This window comes from Ochotona curzoniae, unplaced genomic scaffold (genome assembly GCF_017591425.1).
Source record: "Ochotona curzoniae isolate NIBS_2020 unplaced genomic scaffold, NIBS_Ocur_1.0 scaffold_4506, whole genome shotgun sequence".
Classification (NCBI taxonomy): domain Eukaryota; kingdom Metazoa; phylum Chordata; class Mammalia; order Lagomorpha; family Ochotonidae; genus Ochotona; species Ochotona curzoniae.
Window position 1 is genome coordinate 55,661,169 of NW_024467119.1, and position 23,036 is coordinate 55,684,204.

A 23,036-nucleotide genomic window follows, 5' to 3' on the forward strand; every position below is an offset into this window, starting at 1 on the left:
CCTTTCTACCTTCTTTTTATTATCTTGTTTATTTTACTAATGTTGGCTTTTATTGATCAGTGTTGATTGGATTTATTTGCAAGGGAGACAACTGATCTGTGTCCCTGTTGACACAACCTGCAGCAGCCAAGGCTGCACAAGGCCAAAGCCAAAAGCCAGGACTTTAGCATCTAGCCCTCCAAGTTGGCAGAGATCCAGGTATTGGACCCAGAGTCTGCTGCTTCTCTGGGTCCTCATAGCAGGAAACCTGGGTTAGAATAGATCTGGGATCTAACCTGGGCATTTAGACTTGGGTCATGAGTGTGTGTGAGAAGCAATGGCTTAACTCTCAAACCAAAGGTCAGTCATTAATGTCATTTTTCCATTAATAATTTTGTTCTAAGCAAAGGTTGCAATTACTGACACACTAACTGCTGTGAGCTATTTTGTCCATGTGTTGTTTTCTTTAATTTGTGTAGGTTTGTTGCAAAATGTGATTTCTGTGTTAAGGGTAAAGGATTTGTAGTTATGGTAGTGCTGTTTCCTTCTCAGGTGGTTCTATTTTGTATGTTTACCATATTTGACAGGTTCTTAGAATTGTTATTTTCCAAGTTGGCATCAGTAGCTGATAACCAGTGAGACAGTTAGTTAAACATTAATCTGGATCAGTTCCTATTTGTTTATTTCAAGGCAAGTAACTTGAGATCTAGTCTGTTCTTTTGATGTCTAATATCTGGGCTACAATTTCAGTGTTTCTTTTCTCTAAAACTGATAACCTGAGATAGTCTTCACTCTGTATGTCACTTTTTTAAAAGAGCTGTTCTGCTTATGTCAGTTTTAAGAATTTTGTTTACCTTTTTTCAGTCTTAACTGTTTGCATTTTGTTTCTTAGGAGCAGTATATTTTAAGTCTTATTTTGCTAGTTTATATAATTGTTAAGTTATGTGGTTTCAACAGTAAGTAATGGATTTGGGATAGTTTCAGTCTTGTATACTGATGATTCACCATGCTCATTATGATACCAGGACATATTAAGTGCTCAGTAAATGCTAATGGAAGAACAGAAGAAGTAGAACGTAGACTCAGCTGAATCTTGTGTTCTCAAATGAGTAAAGGAAGGATTGTTAGGCTGAGAATGGAAAACTGGGTTGTACATGGCACAGGTGCAGGCTTATCAACCCTTAAACCTGCCATGGCTGGTAGTCATGTTCGTTACTGCTCACAGACATTAAAATAAGATGAAATCCAGTAATATGTGGGGTGGGTTCATCTTTACTCCTTATTTGGCTCTCATTTTCCAACTTGTTTATCCTTGAAAATCATAACATTTCCTGCCACAATTGATGGGCTAGATGTGCCTAGGGCTTATTGAGCTTTACACCAGATTATAATGAAAAAGTTCGGTTTACATAATAATGTGCTTTGAGGACATGGTTGTGGGATATTTTCTTGCAGGGACCAGTAATTTTCATCTCTTCTGGACTCAACTTTGACTGGCCATTTCAGTTTTGTCTTGGTTTCTAAATAAATTATTTTTGTTGAAGAAGCAACCCATTAATATAATTTCCAGATTTTACATTTTATCTTTGTTTTCTGACATCCAAATAACCTTTAACAGAAAGTCAAAGGAAGAGCAATAATAGGGTCTAGTTTGGTAGCCTAGAGGTTAAATCCTTGCCTTGCATGCAAGTGGGATACCATATTTTTGCCAGTTGTTGTCCTGGCTGCTTCACTTCCCCTCCACCTGCCTGCTTGTTGCCTGGGAAAGCAGCAGAGGATAGCCCAAGGCCTTGGGGCCGTGCACCCATAGCAGAGACCTGGAAAGGCTGCTGAATCCCAGCTTTGGAATAGGTCAGCTCCAGCTGTTGCAGCCACTTAGGATGTGAACCACCAAAGGATTTTCTTTCTGTCTCTCCCTCCCTGTATAAATCTGCCTTTCGTTAAAAAAAAAAAAAAAGAAAAAGAAACTGTCCTTTCAGTTCATATATTCATAGCTTTATATTTACATATTCTTACTCTGCACTGGCATCATAATCATGACCCCACCAGCAGCGCTGAAGATTATTGCTGATAGCAGATTCAAAATGCCCAGTTCCCTAATCTTGTCATCTAAATAGATATTTTAACTCAGTAGTATTATACAGCTATTCTGACGTTGAGTAGAGCGCGATAAAACTTTTTCTTTCTAAAATCTTAAAAGGTGAATATATTCAAGATGATTGTTCAGTAAGCTTTGTAAAGGAACAAAGCAGACTGTTCGTTCAAAACTGGCCGTGTCACAGAAATAGTGCTACTATTATGTGTCTTTGATTCCTGATTCAGGACAGAGTGAACTAGCTCAGTGTTTGTTTGTTTGTTTGTATATCATTATGTATGTCCAAGGAGTAAACTTAGAGCTTAATCTATTCTGGAATCTTTAGTGTTTAGTTGGTCATCTGTTTGTTTTCCAGAGATATGTTAATTTGAGATACAGAGTATTCATTTGATTGTGTTTCCTTGGATATAATACTTCTTACTTATTATGCGTTTGTTGGCTTATTCGGTTGGTAGTCTTGTTTGGGGATTGTTTTTTGTTTTGTTTCATTTTGTCATCCTGTTTATTAGGTTGTGAATTGTATTGTTTATTTAGATTTGTTCTACCTGAAGTACAGATTAGTATCTTTTCAGTATTAAGCTAAAAGTGTTAGTTTTATTATTTTAGAACTTTGTTACTTGGCAAAATTGATTTTATTTTCTACAGGGAAAACTTGTGTCAACAGAGGTTTTATTTTGTTGTTTTTTGAAACGACAGTTGTCATGCAAAGCTGTTGCACTTCACTATGAAAGTGGAATGATAGTATATTTAACTACAAAGATGCTTTAAATGGCAAAATATATAACTTGCTATAAATAAGTATTAAATGACCTATTTATTTTCATTGGAAAGGCAGATTTTACACAGTAGTGACTTGAGTAAAAGATCCTCCATCCTCCAGTTCACTCTTCGTATGGGTGCAATGGCCAGAGACTGTTCTAAAGCCAGTCTTGAAGCCAGGCACTTCTTCTGGGTCTTCCAAGTGGAAGCAGGGTCCTAAAACTTTGGGCCATCCTCCACTGCTTTCCCAGGCCACAAGCAGGGAGCTATCCTAGAAACAGAGCAGTCAGGACAACTGGCCCCCTAGTTTTGTTTTTGGTTTTTTTTCTCTCTCTGAAATTTCTGTTTATGCTTGAAGAATAAATATAAAGAGAGAGAAGGAGAGGCAGAGAGAACTCTTCCATCCACTTCACAAATGGCTGTGGTTCACTTCACAAATGGCTGTAAGGGCCAGAACCAGGCTGATCTACAGCTAGGAGTTGAGCGTTTCTTTTGGGTTTTCATGTGCGTTCAGAAATCATCCTTTGCTGCTTTCCCAGGGTCATTAGCAGGAAGCTGGATCAGAAGTGTAGCAACCTGGATTCAACCTCACCTGTATGGGATGTTGACACTGCATGGGGCGGGAGTCAGGGAGGTTATTCTGATACCCAGCAGCATTGGACCTTTTTCTTTGCGTTGTTTGTTTCTCTGAGCTTTAGTTATGAAACTGTTTTGTAAATTATATAGTATTTTTAAATGGAAAAAGATGTGTCAGCTTCCCAGTTTAGTCTGTTGAGTTAGAAATATGATTGCTGGTGAATCAAGATTGCATAATATGGTGAGGACACGTTTAAACAAATAGAGAAACATTAGCCAGTAAGAAGCAGAAAAGGCACATTCCAGGAAATAGGAGAGGACAGACAGATGGTGGAGGGGACCTGGAGACTGCTGGACATGGGAAAGCTGTGTGGTGTTCTAGTAACCTGATGCCCCATGAGCATTCATCAAGTGGTGATCTGAACTCTACCAGTGGCTAGAATTCCACCAGTAACCAGTTTGTAAGGGGAATTCACCTGGCGCTCAGGAGGTGAATGAACCAAGACAAAGAACTGCCCATCCTGCTGGCTTGTGTAATTTGACCAGGAGCAGAGACAGAGCAGCAGATTCCAAATAGGCTGTGCAGGAACAGGGTGGGTTTCACAGCTTATACGCCCTATCCACAGAGCAGAATCTGGTGCCATTTTGTGTAAGAAAGCTAAGGCTATGGGATATGACTGCACATGCACTAAGCTGGAAGCAAACTCATTTCAGCCTCAGTGAATTGCAACAACATGACATCAGACAGGTTCCGCCCCAAATAGGTCTGGCTAGTACCCAGACCTGAGGCCAGCAGATCAAGAACTCCTGGGGAGGTACATCAGGTACCATTTCATATAGGATGGCAAAGGCTTTAAGACTGCAGCGGCAACATTGAGCTTCACATGCATAGAGCTGGAACAAACTCACTAAGTTCACTGCATTGCACTGGTCCCAAATCAAAAATAATACTGACTGTTTCATCATACGGTCAAAATAGATTCATGTGGCCCTCAGACCAAACTGGCAGCAGGTTCCAGCAAGATCAGCACCACCAACAACCTAGCTATTTAGGACATCTGCTGTCTCCCAAATCCTGGGAACTTCTCGAACAAGAAGTGGGAGAAAGGTTTTACAGACAACAATGCAGCCTCAGTACAGGATCACAGTAGGTAGAGTGTTGAGCCAAGAGCTGGGGCTGTAGAGACTGTGGTGGGAGTCTAATGTAAATTTTATTGCAAAACAACTTGTAACACTGAATAAGGATAGCATGTTTATTGCATCTGTGTTTAACCTAGTATTTCCTTCTTTATTGTGTTTATGAGTTTTAAGGGGAACTTTTTTTTGAATATTTTTTTTCTTTATTTTTTGACAATCTTTACATAGTTAATTAGGGCAAAAAGGTTCAAGGGCTACAGGAAAGTGGGTAAGACTATTATTTCCACATTGTTTTTTTCTGTATCTGGGATACAGGGGGAGATAAAGGGAGAAGCCCCACCCAGTCTCCCACCAATCCCAGGCCCCTGATGTGGGGCATGCTGCGAGGGTCTTGCTTAAGTGATTTTGATAGTTCAACAGTTATGAATTGCTGCAGAATCCACTGATTGACATAGTCCATCTTAAGAGTCTCCATTTGCCCAGTTTTTCACTACCAACATATGGCTGAGATAGTTGATTAATTTGTTCTATCCTCTGCTGTGATGCCAGGTATCCTCTGCAGGTTCTGATAGACTGCCATACCCTCCATGTGTACCTGGGTATGCTGTCCACTGCTCCGTCTGAGCCTCTTAGGAGGCTCGGCTCTGGCACTTGCACTTCATGGCAGACCATGGAACCTGCATTTCTCTTCATGGTAGGTATCTGAGTTCGGCAGTTCGATTGGGGAGATCCCCAAAGAAACTTTGAGATCATCCCAGACCAGATTCTTGCGTGTACTTGTAAGTACAGTGCCCGGTATGGTCTACCACCCCAATCAGCTGGTGGATGCAATTGCTGGGTCGGTTCAGTTTCCAGGCCTGTCTTCCACTGGAACCAATGGGTGTTGCAATCCAGCACGATTCTGTCCAGGATGTACTCAGCCCTCACATAAACCAGTGTGAGCTGCAACCTATTCTGAGTGACTCACAACAACCCCACTAGGCCTGCCCCCTGCTCTGGTTCCCGTGCTTGCCGGTTGTTGAGTCTGTCTGTCCCACATCCCATTCAGCTGTCATACACATCAATGGGCATTGAAGCCTAGTTCAACTGTACCAGCCCGACTATCTGGTGCGTGGACTGAATAGGGGATCTTTTAAAAATTAGAATGTACTTTTTTTTTTTTAAAGTGATACAGCATGGTGTTCCAAACTATTCAGTCTATAAATGAGTAAATTAACTAAAATCTCACTTTGGAAATCATACTTCTTTTATCAGAAATTCTTTACTCAAGACTATGAATATGGTATACTTTTAAGTTGAATGCTTCATTCCAAATATTTGTTTTCACATGGGAATTTGGCAAGACCATTGTTATATGTAATGTATAGGGAGCAGTATCATTAGTGGATTAGGTTTGAGTATTTTTATGAAATAGTAAATTCATTTATTTTCTAATCAGGTACAAAAAATTATGAAGGCATAGCTAGATGAAGCTGTCCTGTGGGATTGCATACTAGTAGACTCTGGACTACTGGCTAGAAGAGTTGATATCAAATATTTATATTTTCTTTGTTTTAACTATTTTTTTTTCAAAGAAGTGTTTACCTTCATTTACTAGGCAGATTTACAAAGGGAAGGAGACATAAAGAGATCTTCAACCTTCTAGTTCATTCGGCAAATGGTCATAACGGGAAGAGCTGAGTCAGGAGCTTCTGGTCCCCTTGTGTGTACAGTGATGCGCCGAGCCATTCTCAGATGCTTTCCCAGATCATAGTCAAGGAGCCGGCCTGATCAGAAGGAAAGCAACTGAGTCTAAAACTTGAGCCCAAGTTGGATTCTGGCCATGTAGGTGGAGGATTAGCCTGCTTTTATCTAAGTTTACAGGCCAGATTATGACAACAGCCAGCACTGGGACAGGCAGTAGCTAGAAGCCAGGAGCTTTATCAAATCTTCATTGCTTTGCTGCTTTTCGAGACCATGGAGCTGCAAGCACGTAAAGAATGCCAGGGTTGTAAGCAGTGGCTTCACCCACTGCAAACCAGCACCAGCTCCATTATTTGTATTTTACAGTCTCTTTAATATGGCAAAAGAATTGTATGAAAAGCTGAATCTAATCAAGGTCACTTTTTTCCCCCTGTTGAGATTCAAAATTTATCTTATTTTCTTTCAATTACAGTTGTTATTCTCGTTCCCTTCTTTTCTTGAATTGTTGCAGTGCTTATTGCTGATACCTCTGTCAGTTTCCCCTTCCGTTTCTTGGTACTCTTTCTACAGGGATGTCGTTAGCCGTGCTGCACTGAGAAGGAGCCATGGGCACTGCCGGGTTGTTTGCCTCTTTCCTTTGGCTATTTCTTTGTTGTCCACATCTCCTGACCATTATTTTCTGCTTTCACTGAGAGCAGAGCTTACTCATATATGCTGACGGTATGATCTTCTGGCTCTCTGCATTATTTTCTCTATGCTGTGCTTATTTTGACTCTCTCATTCATTCGAAGGCAATATTTTTTCCTTTAGCTGCTCACAGCCATTTCTTTGAATTTTTTTGTCACTATTTTTTTCTCCTCTATGTCTTGTCTGCTTATTCCTCTTCTGGACTTTTAGTTCAGTTCTTGATTTTCTCTTATAGTTTCCCCTTTTTTTCCTATTTATCTAATACTGTTAGGATTATCTTGAGGTCAGAGAGTTAAATTCATTGGTTCAGTAATTGGTAGATAATATTGTCCATACCTGTCTAGTAAGTGAAAAATAAGGCTCCAGAGGCTAACTAGTTAAATTTTCATAGTTTTCATAGGGGTCAATAATGATTCAGTGTCTGAGTAGAAACAACACAGTGCTGACAGGCCAGCACTACAGTTGTGAAAATTTGCTCTCAGCAGATAGCAGTCAAACCAAAGCTCTGTTGCTTTGTGAAAAAAAAGTAACATTTTGTTTCTATGAGTTGTTTTGCTTAGTTAGGTCGTGGTACTTTATAATTCATTTGTAACTGAATTTCAGAAATTCAAGAGGTTTATGAAATTTCATTACATGTGTTTAGTCATGAAATATTTTGTTTAGGGGGAAATTTTTTAAATATTTTTCAAAGACAGAATGCTTTATTTTGGCTTTTTAAATGAATAGATATTTACATAGAAATTTAGTTTTGCTATCAGAAGCCATGTTTCTAGTAAGTTAATTTTCATTAACTGGGCCTTTTTTTTTTTTCATTCAACAAATACTAATATTTGCAGAATACTTTAAATGCTCCTGTGAGTTTAAAGAAGTTTTATGCATTTTTTAAGCACTTATTATTTTTATTCAAAAAGCAGATATACAGAGAGAAGGATATATAGTCTGGTTTACTCTCCACATGGCCAAAACGGCCCGATTCAAGCTGATCTAAAGCCAGCAGCTAGGAACTTCTTCCAGGTCTCCCATGTAGTTGCAGGGTCCCAAGGCATTGGGCCAACTACTGCTTTCCCAGGCCACAAGCAGGGAGCTGGATGGGAAGTGGATCAGCTGAGACACGAACTGACACCCGTATGGATCCCAGCCATGTACAAGGTGAGGATTTAGGCACTGAGCTAATGTACCAGGCACTGAGTGAGTTTTTAATAAGTATTACAGTAAAACAGTATTATTGGTGAACTAGGTGGATTCTTTGCTCAGCTTATGGGAGAGATAAGCACAGCCGTAACAGAATTTGATGCAAAGCAATAGGAAAACACAGCTCTGTGAAGAAATAGGGAAATTGAGTGTCCAACTGGGAATTGGTGAATTGTACTTTTTAATGATTTTTTTTTTTTCATTTTCTCACATACGTAAGCATGGGAAAGAGCCTGTGGAACCTAGGTGTCTGGGCCATAGAATATATACTAGGAGTCTTGAAGTAGAGGATCCAAACTACTGTCTAATTCTATTCTGGAAGCCTGGCCTGCATCCTAAGTATGGGCAGAGAAGTGGAGGGGGAAACTCCCCTTTATCTTGGTTGTCTTAGCATCTCTTATTTTGCACATCCTGTCTAGAACCTGTGACATGGGGTTCAGGAAGTAGGCCTCCTCTTCCTCTAAGGTCCTGGACCCAGCCTCAGGCACAAAGTACAGTTTCGGAAGGAAAATTCTTCACGTTTTGTGGAGTTTATCTTCCTGAACCTTTGTGCTAGCCCACTGCACACAACTCATGATGCATGTTTACAGATGTGTGTTCTTTTTCACCTACACCTCTTGGAGATTAACCTATTACTTAGTAAAGGAGGAACAGTTCTTACTAACCCATATTTTACATATTCTGGTGGTATTACTGTACTTCCTGTTTTGTGTTCACAATAAGATCCTGAAAAAGGGCCTTTGTGTAAATACTTCAGAACTGACATTCCAGACAAGTATAATCTTGTCTGCTGGTAGGCAGGAAAGAGTGATGTCCTGGAATGCTGTTGAGAAGGAAATCTCTTTGTGTTTCACAAATGATACCCCCTAAACCTTTTAAGAGTATAATTTTAAACTGACAGTTCTGTTTGCTTTTCCTTCCGTTTGTTAATTTAGCAGACATTTTGTTCAGAAACACATTTAGTCAGAAAAGAATTGCATCTGAAGGAGAAGCGTCTTCCTCGTAGGTTACTGGAAATTGTTGTTAAAAACATCACAAAATAAACATATAGCAAATGATTGTTGGTCTTTGTTCTCTCAAGTTAAATTGATTGCTTGTCTAGATCAGACTTGAAAATGAAGCATCTCACACTTCTTAAACTTCCCCCAAAGACAAAGTTTGTGGGCATTGTTTTTGGAACGGAGTGTTTGTTCCTTAAGAATGAGATAGACTTTTTTTGGTCATTTCATTGTTTAATGTGAGTCACTAAGATATTTGAAAATTAGTTTGTAGCCTTGAATTATTATGTATGGATTGTCTTGTACTTAATTGCAGTATCTAATAATTACATAAAATTGCACTAATGTTTCTTTTCAATGACTGATTATTGCCAGAAGCAGGTGCTGTAGATGAGACTTATGTCTCATTTTTACATCAGCACTTCTTTTTCTTATTTCTCATTACTTTAATGTGTCTTATTACTTTATAGCAATCTTTCAGCGCTCAGTTAAAACCCAGTAACTTACATCTGTAAATTTCCAAATACAAGATTTGAAATACTTGGTGATGACTTTCTTATCTAGTTAAAAGGTATCATGCTTTTTATGGTATAAGTATATAGGATATAGTTTTCATTATTTTCATATTTGCTTAAAACAACCATATTTGTGGTTGAACATTATTTTTCATATGTCGTTTCTCATAAAGTATTAATTTTTTAAATACTCAGGACACTACATCTTCAATAAATCTCTTAAAGGGAATAATTTTAAGATTACAAAGCTACTAATTAAATGTGCTTCCATTATATCAGAAAAATTGGTTCTGTCTTGCTGCTTTGCCTTGTGTTACAAGTTTAAAAATTTCATTATGTCACTAAGTCAGTTCTCTTTCAGAGCAGAAGGATTTAGGAAGTGAAGTTGAGAAGGAGCTCATCTCCCCACCCCCTGCTTTTAAGGCTATATAACCTGTCATTGTATTCTTTCATTCTTATACCTTTGTCTTTTTGATAAGATCACCATGAGCTATAAGACAACTGTTTAACTCCTCCAGATTCTCACAACAGCTGTGTCTGGGCCATGATGAAGTCAGACCCTGGGACTCAATTCAGGTTGGATTGGTAAATAGCAAAGTATGTGAAATATGAGAACTTTTTAAGTCATATAAAAATACGTGTTAAGAAATGCTTGATTTAAAAAAATTCACAACAGTTATATTTTAATTTGATTTTCCTCCTGATTTTTTTTTAATCGTCACATATAATCTCTCTTTAGAGTGGGAGACTACACAGCCCAAAGTCAGAAATTTTCTTCTTAAGAGATAAAAGAGTGTGAAAGTGAAAATAAAGCAGTCTGCTATTTCCATTAAAGACATCCATTGTCTTTGTCCATTTCTTGCTGTTTGAAACACTGTTACTTCATTTGATAGTACACAATAATCCATTAGTTTCTTCCTCTGCAATAGCCCTTATTACTTTTTACAAATTTATTTTCCACTTTCTGGCTCTAAAATACTGTAGTTCATCAAGACTATGTGCTAGGTAAACCGCTCTGTTTTGTCTTGAATGATCTTAATCAATTGTAAATCATTCAGAACCAGTTGTTTCTATTAAGATATTCTTTATTGAACCCAGTGAGAACTAGTGCAATTCAAATATTAAATCCCTGAGTCTTCTATTTGACTTTTAGTCCACAAGTATTAGTAGGTTTTAGTTAGCAGCTTTGATTCAGACCTTGTTATAGCCTAGTTTTTGCTTCGACTTGTGTAATTGTTGACCTTGATGCTTCAAAGGTATTTGAAGTTCATTATGTGTAACCTAGATTTCTGCTGTGTTTCTTCTGAATGTGAGGTAAATACCTTTCCTGGTCCTGACTACACATGAGAAACAGATACAGCTAAATTAAGAAACAAGGCATGGCCACAGAGCTAGTTTGTCCAAAAATTCTTTCATGCTATCACTCTTTGTACCAACCCATGAATACTACTGATGTGCTTTTGTAGTCTAGCCATTTCTTAGATGTTGTGTGTGTTCTCTTCATTTTGGCTGATTTTATGTGATGTGTTGTTGCATTTTATATAGGTTGCTGTACATACCGATAGTTTGTTCCTTGCTTATTCCTGTGTAGTAGTCTGCTGTATGGATGCACTGAGGTTTCTTTTATACCCTTGCTGAAGTGGTGTTTTCTTTTATTTGTATATTTGAGAAAACACTCTGGTGTTAGTTATCTAGCTGAGGTATCTCTTGGTTTGTAGCTTATGTTTTCATTTCCTTAATGTATTTTATTACAGTGTTTTATCTTGAAATGGTCAGTTCCTTGTTTTCATCAACTACTTAATGAAATATTATCAGTAATGTCACCTATTTTATTTTTTTTATTGTGAAGAATATCATGAAATATACATAGTTTGTGTTTTTGCATATCTTACATGCTTGTTGTCCTTTTCTCCCCTCGTTGTATTAATTAGTTTTATTAACATGAGTGGCCAAAATCCTGAATGCTTTAGGGGTGTGTTATGTAATATTTGGATGCATGTGTGTGTTATGGAGTGCATAGCACAGTCAGGCACATGCATCATGCACTTCCTGTGTGGGCTTTGCATGCACATGCTGAAATCACTTGATTTGCTTAATTGATAAATCTCAAGTATATATTATTTACTGAGATCACCATGCTGTATTTTAATCTTATGTCTGAGGATTTGTACCCTATGACCAGTATCTCTCCTTTTTGTCTCCTTTTCCTTACACCCAGCCCCAGTGTACTCTCTGTTACTGTGAATGGAACTGTATTTTTAAAAGATTTTTGTCAGTTTGTGTGCCTGTGCATACATGCTTAAGATTCCCAGTATATGTGAGGTCATGCAGTGTTTATGTGTCTGTGGGTGTTATATTTAGTGTGGTGTGTTTAGGGCTCATCCAGTTATTTTAAGTAACAGGATTGTCTTCTTAAAAGCAGATTGATATCCATAGTGTCTGTATGCCATGTTTTTAAGATTTATTTTTATTGAAAAATAAATAACAGATAGGAGAGACAGAGAGAAAGATTTTCCATCTGATGATTCACTCCCTAAGTGACCACAACAGCCAGAGCTGCTCTGATCCAAAACCAGGAGCCCGTACCCTCTTCTAGGTCTCCCACACGGATGCAGGGTCCCAAGGAGTTGGGCCATTCTTGACTGCTTTCCCAGTCACAAACAGGGAGCTGAATGGGAATCGATTCAGCCAGAATATGAACTGGCACCCATTTAGGATCCTTGTTGCCTGCAAAGTGAGGACTGTAGCCACTAGGCTACGGCGCTGAGCCTGCCATATTTTCTTTATTCATCATCTGTTAGTGGATGCTTGGATGATTTCTGTCCTTTTAAAAAAATATTTTGTTTAACAAAAATTGTTTTGAATGTGGAGTGACAGGAAAGAGACAGACTGACTGCTGGTGGCTGCTGATTGACTCCCAAAATGCTTGCAACGCCCAAGTGGAGCCAAATCAGAGCCAGGATGATCATCCAGGGCTCCCTCATGGCTGACAGAAACTTTAGTCAGCATCTCTTGTTTTCCCAGGCACATTAGCAGGATGCTGGCTTGTGACAGGGCCTCTAACTGGCGCTTCATTATGGGAGGTAGATGTTAAAAGGAGCAATGTAAACCGTGCACCACAACATCAGTCCTGTATGTAGTACACTTGCATAGTGCGACACTAAACTGTTTGATTTTGTTGCCTGTGCTTTATTCTTGCCAAATATGATGTCTGTAAGCTTTTTTTTTTAGATTTTTTTTCCCCCTTAGAGTTTTATAGTTTTTGTCTGAAAATTTAAATCTTCAAGTTCAATTTTGTAATTAATGTTAAGATATGGATCTGAGTTATGTTTTACAAGTGTATAATTTTCTGAGAACCATTTTGGACGGAAGTTTGTGTTTTATAAAAGTTTTGTAGTTTCAACAGTATAGTCTCACATTAGATTGTAATCCATTTATTAATTTTTGTATATATCATGAGTCTAAAAAAGAAGTATATGTGCATCTGCATGCCACAGAGTGGTCTTTTCCTCTTCCACTTTTCTGTTGTTCCTTGATAACAATCAGTTGGTCATGCATGTATAAGTCAGTCTTCTATTTTGTTCCATGATCTATCTTTGCTTTTGTCAAACCATTGATGTGTTGATTATTTTTATATTAGAATGTACAATGAGGCATGTTTTCCTACAACTCTATTCTTCATTTGAGAAATATTTTTAATACTTATCTGGTGATATAAAAGAAATAGAAAGAGGTATCTTGGCATCCTATAGTTCATTTCCCAGGTTGCCACCCTAGTTAGGTCTGGACCAGGCCAAAGTTGGGAGCTAGAGCTTCATGTGGGCATCATACGTAGGTGGCAGGGCCTACATATGTGAATTGGCTTCCACTGTTACTTCCACAATTGGGAGTTGGGGAGCCAGAGCATGTATAATTCCCATACACGGTGCTGGTGTTCCAGACCGTTGCTTGCATCCAACCACACCACAGTGTCAGTCCTGTTATTCAGTTTTAAAATTTGTTTTGGCTAGCCTGGTTCATTTGCATTACTAAATAAAATTTTCAAACAAATTGTTACTATCTTTGAATAATCCCGGTAAGGATTGTGAGGGAGGATATATTATTTAGAGTCTAGGATCTATTTGGAGAAATTTCCAGCTGAATATTATTGAATCTATGATCATAAATATTGTCTATTTTTTGGGTGTTATTTCAGTACATCATAGTCTTTCATGTAGAGACACTTGTATGTATTTGCAGGATTATTTGTTTTGATTTTGGCTTCAGATACTTATTGTTTAGTATGATTGTTGTGAGACTTTGTTACCAAATTAAAAACCTAAAATATATTTTTGAAAGTATTTTTAAAATTGTACTGAATTATGTATGAATCACAAATTATTTTGATACCAATTCTTCATTAAGACAAAGTTAAAATTTTCTGGAATAAATTTTAAAAGGTGCTGCAAGATAAAGGATAGATACCTTACAATGAGAGAATAAAGGTTTACAACAATGAAATTAAAGCATTCAAAGAGTGAGTATGCCTCCCAAGGGCAGATACCCAGCTCTGGCATTTATCCATTTGAGGAACAGTTCTGTTTTGCATGGGCGTTTCTCGTTTGTGTCAGTACTGTGCAAGACACTGTCATCAATCACAGGTGGATCCTTCAAGTGCTGCATGAGCGGAACCCACAGGAACAGGTACATACCAACTGACAGGTCACCACTAGATAAATCAAGGCATTCTCCCTGGTTCTGCGTGATACTATCACTCAGGAAGGCTTTCAGGAAAATGTGCTAGTGCATTTCCTTTCTCTCCTTCAATTCCTGTTATGCAAACCTGTTTATAGAACATCTAGCATTAAGTGACGGATAGGAAATTAAGTTGTTAATGCAGGAGGATGATTAAGTGAGGAAATCCGTCTTTTGTCAGCCACTCATATCTTGTTATTTTTCAGATTGAATCTGCTTTCAGTTTCAGTGGTTAGAATTGTGGAATATATATGGTTTAATGGATTTTCACTTAGTCTAGTATTCCTCTTTTACTCAAGCTCAACAGAAAATAATGCAAGTGGTCTTCCAGGGGGTGGATCCTGGGTGATGGGTAGGGCTTATTTATGTAGCGAGTGCTCCACACCTGTTCCGCATAGTAACAGTTTCCTCAGAGGACATGCATGTTTCAGGGGGCTGGAGGGGAGACTATCCTTTCACTGCCAAAGGCACTCTGAAGCTGTAAATTGAAAAAATGCCAAAGTGAATTTGGTTTTTACTTAAATCTATTAAAGATTAGTCCTTTGGAGATAGTAGCTTGCTTTTCAAGTTTATTGGTAATTATCACATTGCTTTCTATATTTACTTGTTTCTGAAACTTGATGTAAATTCTAAGATTTATGGAAATAAAAATGACAATGCTAATATTATATAAAATTTTCTCATAATAGAAGGTTATGAAATATATGTCCAGAAATTTACATTTAGTTCATGATAGTAATATGTCTAGATGAAAATATTTTCCGTGTTTGGTGGTGCCTAGAAGCTTTAGTCCATGTTGAAGAGAGGTCAACATTGCTCACACCATTTCAGACTACAATAATTATAGCATCCATACTGCATAAATAATTGCTCTCTTTGCTGGTCAGATCACATCCAGAATATACACATTTTGGAGGATCTCCAATAATTTTGGACTGAGATTACATTTTTCAGCTTGGAGAATAGAAGAACTTAGATATAGCTCTTTCCTTTCCAGTATTTAAGCAAGATTGAAGGGATAATTTTCCAATGAATTATAATTATTAACTAAGGGTTTTGTGTGTTTTAGGGGAAATTGATCTGTTTTTTCCAGGTTTTTTTCTTTCTTAAGGGAGGATAAATTTTTTTATCTCTTTTCAATTTTGAATTGAATTGACAAAAAATAAGCTGTTTCCATTTTGCTAAATTGAAGTTTTTATTTTAAGTATAATCATTGAATATTAACTTTGACCTTGTGATTTTTTATATAATTTTGTTTTAATATTTTTTGTTCTCTAAAAAAATAATTCAAAATGTTTATCAAAGAGGAAAAGCAGTGAAGGCATCTGGCATGGCAGTTATGATGCCACCTGAGGTGCCCTTATTCCGGGTCACAGTGTTGGGTCCTGAATACTGGCCCTGGTTCCAGTTTCAGCTTCCTAGGAATGTATAGCCCTGGAAGGAGAAAGTGGTGGCTCAAGTACTTGGGTCTTTGCCACCGACCTGTATTGATTTCTGGACTCCTAGCTTCTTTCTGCTCCATTACTGGCTGTTGCAGATATTTCAGAAGTGAACCCATGGTGAAAAGATCTTTCTGAATTTCTGTCTCTGCCTCTTTGCCTTTCTGTAAAATGTTAAGTAGTTTTTTAAAAAAAATCAGTTTGAGAGGCTGAAAGAGCTTTAACAACAACCAAAGTGAAAATCTTGGAAATAAGAATGGATTAGTGCAAGTTCAGTATATAAGCCATCAAATATGAAAGTTGAATATTAGGCATTTAGTAATGTTATTTTTTATTATGGTTTTTCTGATTTATACTGAAATAAGCATAGCATAAAATTAATCTTTGGTCAGTGTGTGTACCACATGCAGAATTGTATTTGCAAATGTGATAAAAACAAACATGATGAAGATTTAAAGTTTTGTGTGCCTTTCTTAGGAAAACACCCCATTTCTAAAATGTTTTTGCTATCTTTATTATTGTTGTTGTTATTTTTGCAATCTGAGCTTTATTGGAGGCTCCAGGAATGTGGCCCCTAGAAGAAGGTGTTGGGCCTCATGGTGTTGATGCTCGGCTTGTGCTGATGCAGCAGCACCTGGTAGGGCAGCAGGAACTTGATCTTGGATGAAACTGCTTCACGGCTGCCTGGTGCACTTGTCGGCTGCAGTCTCCTCCACCTTCCTGATTTGGATTGAGTGGACACAGGCATGGTGCCAGGCGCCCATGTCATGGTAGTGCTGCGTGACAGCGCCCACTGTGGTCAGGTTGCGGCACCCGTGCATGTTATCTGTGCCACTGTGGGAGTCTTAGTGCAGCCAGATGCCAAAGTTCTTGATGCACAGAGGGAACTTCTAAAACACTCTCCACAGTACACATTCATCTTCTTGAGCTGCGACATGGAGTACCAGAAGAGCAGTTTGGCCACCACGTGGTTGGGTGCAAAGATATGCATGCAGTAGAGGGGTGGTGTGTGGCACTTGGGGATTGACAGGTCGTGCCCCACCACCTTGTACTCGTGGAGGCTGCTCAAGGCCTTCATGGAGCTCTGTCCGCAACCTCTGCCACCTGGAAAAAGCTTATGCTTATTATTATTATTATTATATCATAATACAGAGAATGTGCTGTCCCCTTGATACTGCAACTTTTTTTTTTTCATTTGGGATAGGAACAAGAGTTTGCTTATTTATATTTATTTATTTAAAATTTTGATTTTGTTTACATAGTGGAGAGTGCTGTATGCCCATGTGGGATTCCGATAGTTGGGGGGCTTATGGAGAAAGGTGGGTTAGTCAGATGCTTTAGGGTTTTTTTTTTTCCCTCCTCTGTCTACAGAGGAACAAGGAGGAAAATGTGCCATTGCTTACTGTCAAACTATATTAGCATGCAGGGTTGGGGGACAGTCCTTGGATGACTCTTGAGAAGCCCTGATGTCGGGAAGAGTGTTGTGAGGGTGTTCTTAAGTGGTTTCAATAGTTCTGAAACATTGTTGGTTTTACTGATAAAGGTCTGTTTGATGAGGTCCAACTAAATTCATTCACAGACCCAGGAACTGCAACAAAACTTGGCCAGGAGAGTGGTCTAACCTGTTGTGCTTTCCATCCTCTGACAAAGCAGTTGATGTTCCCTACTGGTCTAGATGAGCTGCTGTCATGTTCTCCAAGTGCATCTGGGCATGCTGTCCACTGAATAGGCATCGGCAACTGAACAGGCCCAGTCCTGACTCCTGCACTCCAGGATCAGGCCTGTGGCCAGGCACTGAGTTCAGTTCTCTGGTTGGGAGTCATAGCCTTACCTGTCATTGGGAGCTGCAGCCCCGCAGAGGAGACAGCAGAGTTCCCCAGCCTTGGATCTTGCACTTGGTGGTGGATGTTAAAGCCTAGCCCAGTTTGGTACAGTCCATATCCTGTCATGGCTCTCCAATGTGCCAACGGGTGCTGAAACCTTTCCTAGCCTAGCCTGTCCCTGGACCTGACCCACACAATCACTGAAAACTATTGCACATTTAACCATTAAGTTACTAGTTCCTGAGTCATCTATAAAGTTAGAAAGTGTCAGTTGTCTCCAGACCACAAAACTTGTGAATTTTCTCAGAAGCTGGCAAATGAGAAGAGCTGAACAGGAATCTAAGCCTATGGGTTTGAGAGTTTTTCTGGTTACTCTTGGAATCTGTAGTGTTTTTATCACATTGCTTTTTTGATTGGTGGGAATATTGGAAAGCATGCAGCCTAGTTATCCAGCTCTGAATATGCTTTGGTTTCATTTACTTTTTAATATTGTTTGAAAGATTGTTTTATCTTTCTCAGCAAAGTTCTATTAATCTAAGGATAAACTGTATAGATTATTTAATTCGTTTTATTTGCATGCTTCCAGTAATGCAGTATGCTCAGTGTGCTTTTCCTGGCTTTTGTTCTGTTGTCATCCAGGGATTGTAGTTTTTTCTGTGTTGTGCCTTGCATTGAGGGCCAGACGCAAGGGGAATCTGTAAATGACTTAATATCCACAGAGAGCACAGCTTTAGTTGAGAAACGAAGATACTATGTAAGTGAATCACACAGTAATTATAAAGCTCTATAATTATAAAGGCGGTGTTTTTTCCTCTTTAACTTGTCTTAAATGTTAGATATGATTAAAAGCAGGCACATTTCCCTCAATAAGGGGGGCAAAAACCTGTTTTGATCATTTTTGAAACAAAAGAAAGTTCTATCAGGATTTAAATATGTCCACATAGAACCTGGTACAAGATTTTCATTCAGACTCATGAAAATTACTGAATTGATCATAGTACGTTATGGCTGGTGCACTCAGTACACTTGAAAGTTGGGTTCTATTGAGCAATAATGGGTTAGTAAATGTTTTAATTTCAGCATGTCTATATGATGCTTTTCAGGCTTTTTTCTTTTTCTTCTTGAAGGCTGCAAATGAATTATTCTCGATGATTTATAGCAGTCCTCTGGAGCAGTTTAAAAACATTATAACATTTGTTTTTAATACCGCTTTACTATTTAAAATCCTGTTACACCATATAACAAATGTCAACAGAAAAAAACCCTGAATTTGCTGTGTATTTTTATTTTGTGTGTTACCAAAAATAAAATAAGAGACAGTTCTATTCAGTTAGAAAATAATCAATATGTGTGGTCCTTGTGAGATAGTCACTGAAGATTGTAGCTTCACATGCTTTATAATACTAATTATCCCAGCAGCATTCGTGAAACCCTAGTGTTTCTGCTTATGGCCCACTGTCTAGAGTCTCTTGGTCTTTCATATCCACAGACCAAGAACCAGACAAAACTTTACAAAATAAAAATTGAATGAAGTTTTTTTATGGGACACAAAGCATGATTTTCAAGCTTGCTTAACTGTGTTTTGCTTCCTGTTAGTGTTTAAAGTTTCAGGTTGGCATTGCAAATTAGCATAAACCATGAGAATCTAGTAAGACCTAATATCAGAGCAAATTAGTACAGTGTTTAGAGAAATGGAAAGAGAAAATTCACTCAGTTTTAGAATCGTGTAATGTAATGTTACTTGTTAAAGAAGAGCTAGGATCATCTTTGTCAGGTGCCCCAGACCAAAATGGTGCAGTTTTCTGATTGAGCCTTTTTTCCCCTCAGCAGTACTAAGGTTTCACTGTGCCTGTATCAGATGGTGTCCAGTGCCAGCTAAAAACAGAACGTTAGGGTCAGCACTATCTGGGAGTAGCTTGACCCTGGGGAGAGTCATATCAGCTACAAGTTCAGACAACTCAAGTCTCTTCTGTCTCCTCTTTCTTGGTATAAAACAAGTATTATAGAAGCAGGGAGGCTTGAGACCTCTGCTGTTGGAGTTGGCCTTTGAGTAGAGGGAATGAAGTTTGAGAATAAAAAGAGGAAGTGACTGAGACCAAAGTGGGACCTTCCGAGGTGCTCCTTGGAAAAAGCACAGACTGGCTGGGCCCCTGTACCCCAACAGAATAGTTACCGCCTGAAGCAGCCAAAAGTTTCATAAATGGAATGCACACAGCATGTATTTTAAGTAAGTATAAATGATCTGCTCAGAAAGCATAAACTGGGTTCCTCAGTTCAGAAAGAATAAAAAGTTAAGAATTTATTGGATCTGTGAAAATACTATTGATAAAATGAAAACTAACCAAGACAAAGAAGGTAATCAAATAGCCAGAGAATTAATTCATGATTCAAAAGATTAGGTCTAGAAATCCTTTTAGTAGGCATCAAGAAAATATAATAATGTGGAAAGAGTGTAAGAAAATTGAATAAATGTGAGTGACAGCGGTATCATCACTTATCTACTGTAAGTCTCAGAAGAGGAGCCAAGAAGTAAAGTGAGCAGAGGAAATGTTTTGAGTTAATTAGTAACTGAGAATTTCTCTGGAATTAAATATACAACAATTAAGATTAAAGAGTTCAGAGAGCTGAAGGCTATAGATAGGAGGAAGGCCTACAGTTAGTTATTGTATTCAAATGTCAGAACATCAAGCATTGAGGTGGGAAAAGCAGATAACCTAAAGAAACATCAGTGATTTCTCAACCACACTAGATGTAAATAGAAGCTGAAATAACATTGAAAATGTTGGTGGGAAAAAATATAAACTTGTAATTTCATACACCAACACTATAAACTAAATATAAGTCAATGAAGAGCTGTATATAAATTTAAATATGAGGGAAAGGTACGACTATTTTCTAAGATGCTGGTTCTCAGAAAATGTCTTAAATGCAAATACTCTGTGAAAGAGTCCTATTAGTCTTCCAAAATCTGTGGAAATAAATACATCAACCTGGTTAGCGGCTTGAGTGGGCAAACCTGTAATGAAATTCTTTATCAGGGAAACACATGTGCATGTTAATTTTAGATACTATCGAACTCAAAATTAAGCTGTTTAGTATCCAGATAATAGTAACATGAAAGCATTGTGATAAATTAAAGAGTTCCAGTTATCAAAAGCAAAGCACTGAATTTTCAGGTGTGTTTTCATCTTACTTTGCCAGAGAACCATTCTGTTAACCAAGTCCAGGCACTCATTTTTCTTTTGAAATCACAAGGGATTAAACCCGTGATGTAAGTACCAAGGGTCTATTTTTTGCACTGTGTATTTCATTTTAAAGTTCCCAAAGGTTGAAATGATTAAAGACCTTCAGTGATTTTAACGAAATGTTCTCACTGGTTTCCAGAGCATCTTGTCATGCTGTGGTGTCTCAGCCTCGGGTGATTCTTCTGTCTCACCAGGTGCCCTGTAATTCCAGTTCCAGATTCATTTCTGTTCTAAAACACTTTCTCTTCTTCAGCTCTGTTATCTTTAACAGGCAAACTGTATCGCCAGTCTTTCAGAAACTAATCAAACTAATACCTTAAATGAGGAAATTTCATGTGTTAGATGTTCATGGCATAAATATATATCCAAAATAATTCAATTTTATCTCTTATTAGACTCTGGCTGCCTAAAATGTAATCCACATGCAATGGGAGTGGAACATAGATCTTAAGGACCTGAGGCTCCAAACCCTGGCAGTAAATTTGAGAGAAATTTGAGCAATCTTTAGTTTTCTCTATATTCTGGGAAGCATAATTAGGATTTGCTGTTTTCTCAGTCATTTCAGCAGAGAAGACCTTGTAGCTATCATCTGTCTTGTTATTTTTACGTATGTCTCAGATCTAAGAGAATTGAGGGGTACTGTTGTAACGATGTACGTTATACCTGTTTGTGTAAATACAGGCTGTTTGTACTCTACAGAAAAAACTGGAATTATATTTTTAAAATTGAATCTTACTAGTTTTAAACACTCATTTAGATGAATTTTTCTTTTTTTTTTTTTAAAGATTTATTTTTATTATTTTTTCATTGGAAAGGCGGATATACAGAGAGGAGAGACAGAGAGGAAGATCTTCCGTCCTATGATTCACTCCCCAAGTGAGTGCAACGGGTCGATACTATGCCGATCCGAAGCAGGAGCCTCTTCCGGGTCTCCCACGTGGGTGCAGGGTCCCAAAGCTTTGGGCCGTCCTCGACTGCTTTCCCAGGCCACAGGCAGGGAGCTGGAAGGGAAGTGGGGCTGCTGGGATTAGAACCGGTGCCCATATGGGATTCCGGGCGTGCAAGGCGAAGACCTTTAACCACTTGGGCCACCGCACCGGGCCCTTAGATGAATTTTTCAAGGAGGGAAACTAAAGGACAGTTTCTTCTGTCTCATTAAGAAATTAATCTTCAATGAATTAACTTTTTTGTATTTAATATTTCCACAAAGTCATTAACATGTTTATACAACTGTATAAATGATCCTAATGCTAACCAAATGTAGCATAGAACAGGTATATATATGAGTGTAATATGGGTGGGGTTTTTTTTTGTTAAATTTTTATTTTGAATTTTGTGATGCAATTTCATACAAACTAGAGCTTTCCCCCGAAACTCCCTCCCCTGACAATTTCCCCCATGTTGCTACAATAGCATTGTTCTTCATATGGAGTCATAATTCCATCAGTCTGTTATTTAAGTTTTTCCCGACACTGCTGGTACAGACAGTGTCAGACAGTGTCAGACAGTCCAGAATCCCATTGTCTGCACATTTCCAACAGTTTCTTTGGGAGTCCATCTTTGACTTGGAAACACAGGTGCATATTGCATTGTATCCCCACATCTGGTTTTGGTAGTCCCTAGTACTCCTTCACTATACATTTTTATAAATGGGAAGCAATGAAGTAAGTTCAACAACTGGAGTAAATTAGAACAGCAGCCACAACAACAGAAACAAAATTATAGTACCATGAAAAAACGTGCCACTGAATAACCAAAACATGGGAGACAAAAAGAAAACACAAAAGTCTCTTGGGTAAAATGATGTTTTTTAAATTTGCAGTATATGTAAGGTTTTTTGTTTCTCAGAATTAGAACAGGGTGTAAGTGATGCAGAACAATTGTCAACAATGAAATGAAAAAACAATGTAGAATTTTTCCAAACTAGTCTCTGTAGGCTTAAATCTGAGGGGTACATTAAAGAGTTGATGTAAGTTTAAATTTAAATTTAAGTCTTAAGTTTAAATTTTGATGTTTATAGTAGTTTGGAAATTATATCTTTTACAACTGTTTTAACATGAATTCATATGAGAATGAAAAAAATCTCAATTTTCTTTTTTGAGTGCAAAGTTCCTTGCTAGCACAGTAAGTTATTTGTTTACGATGACAGAGGCCATGACTCTTTAGGTTTTTGAA

The 23,036-nt window shown here is 38.0% G+C and overlaps 1 protein-coding gene and 1 pseudogene across 1 annotated transcript in view; one reads left to right on the forward strand and one right to left on the reverse strand.

Annotated features, from left to right (window-relative positions):
* Window positions 1-23,036, forward strand: part of SPATA5 (spermatogenesis associated 5) — a 211,496-nt gene that overhangs the window by 95,751 nt on the left and 92,709 nt on the right. The window lies entirely within an intron of this gene.
* Window positions 16,368-16,899, reverse strand: LOC121147403 (annotated as a pseudogene).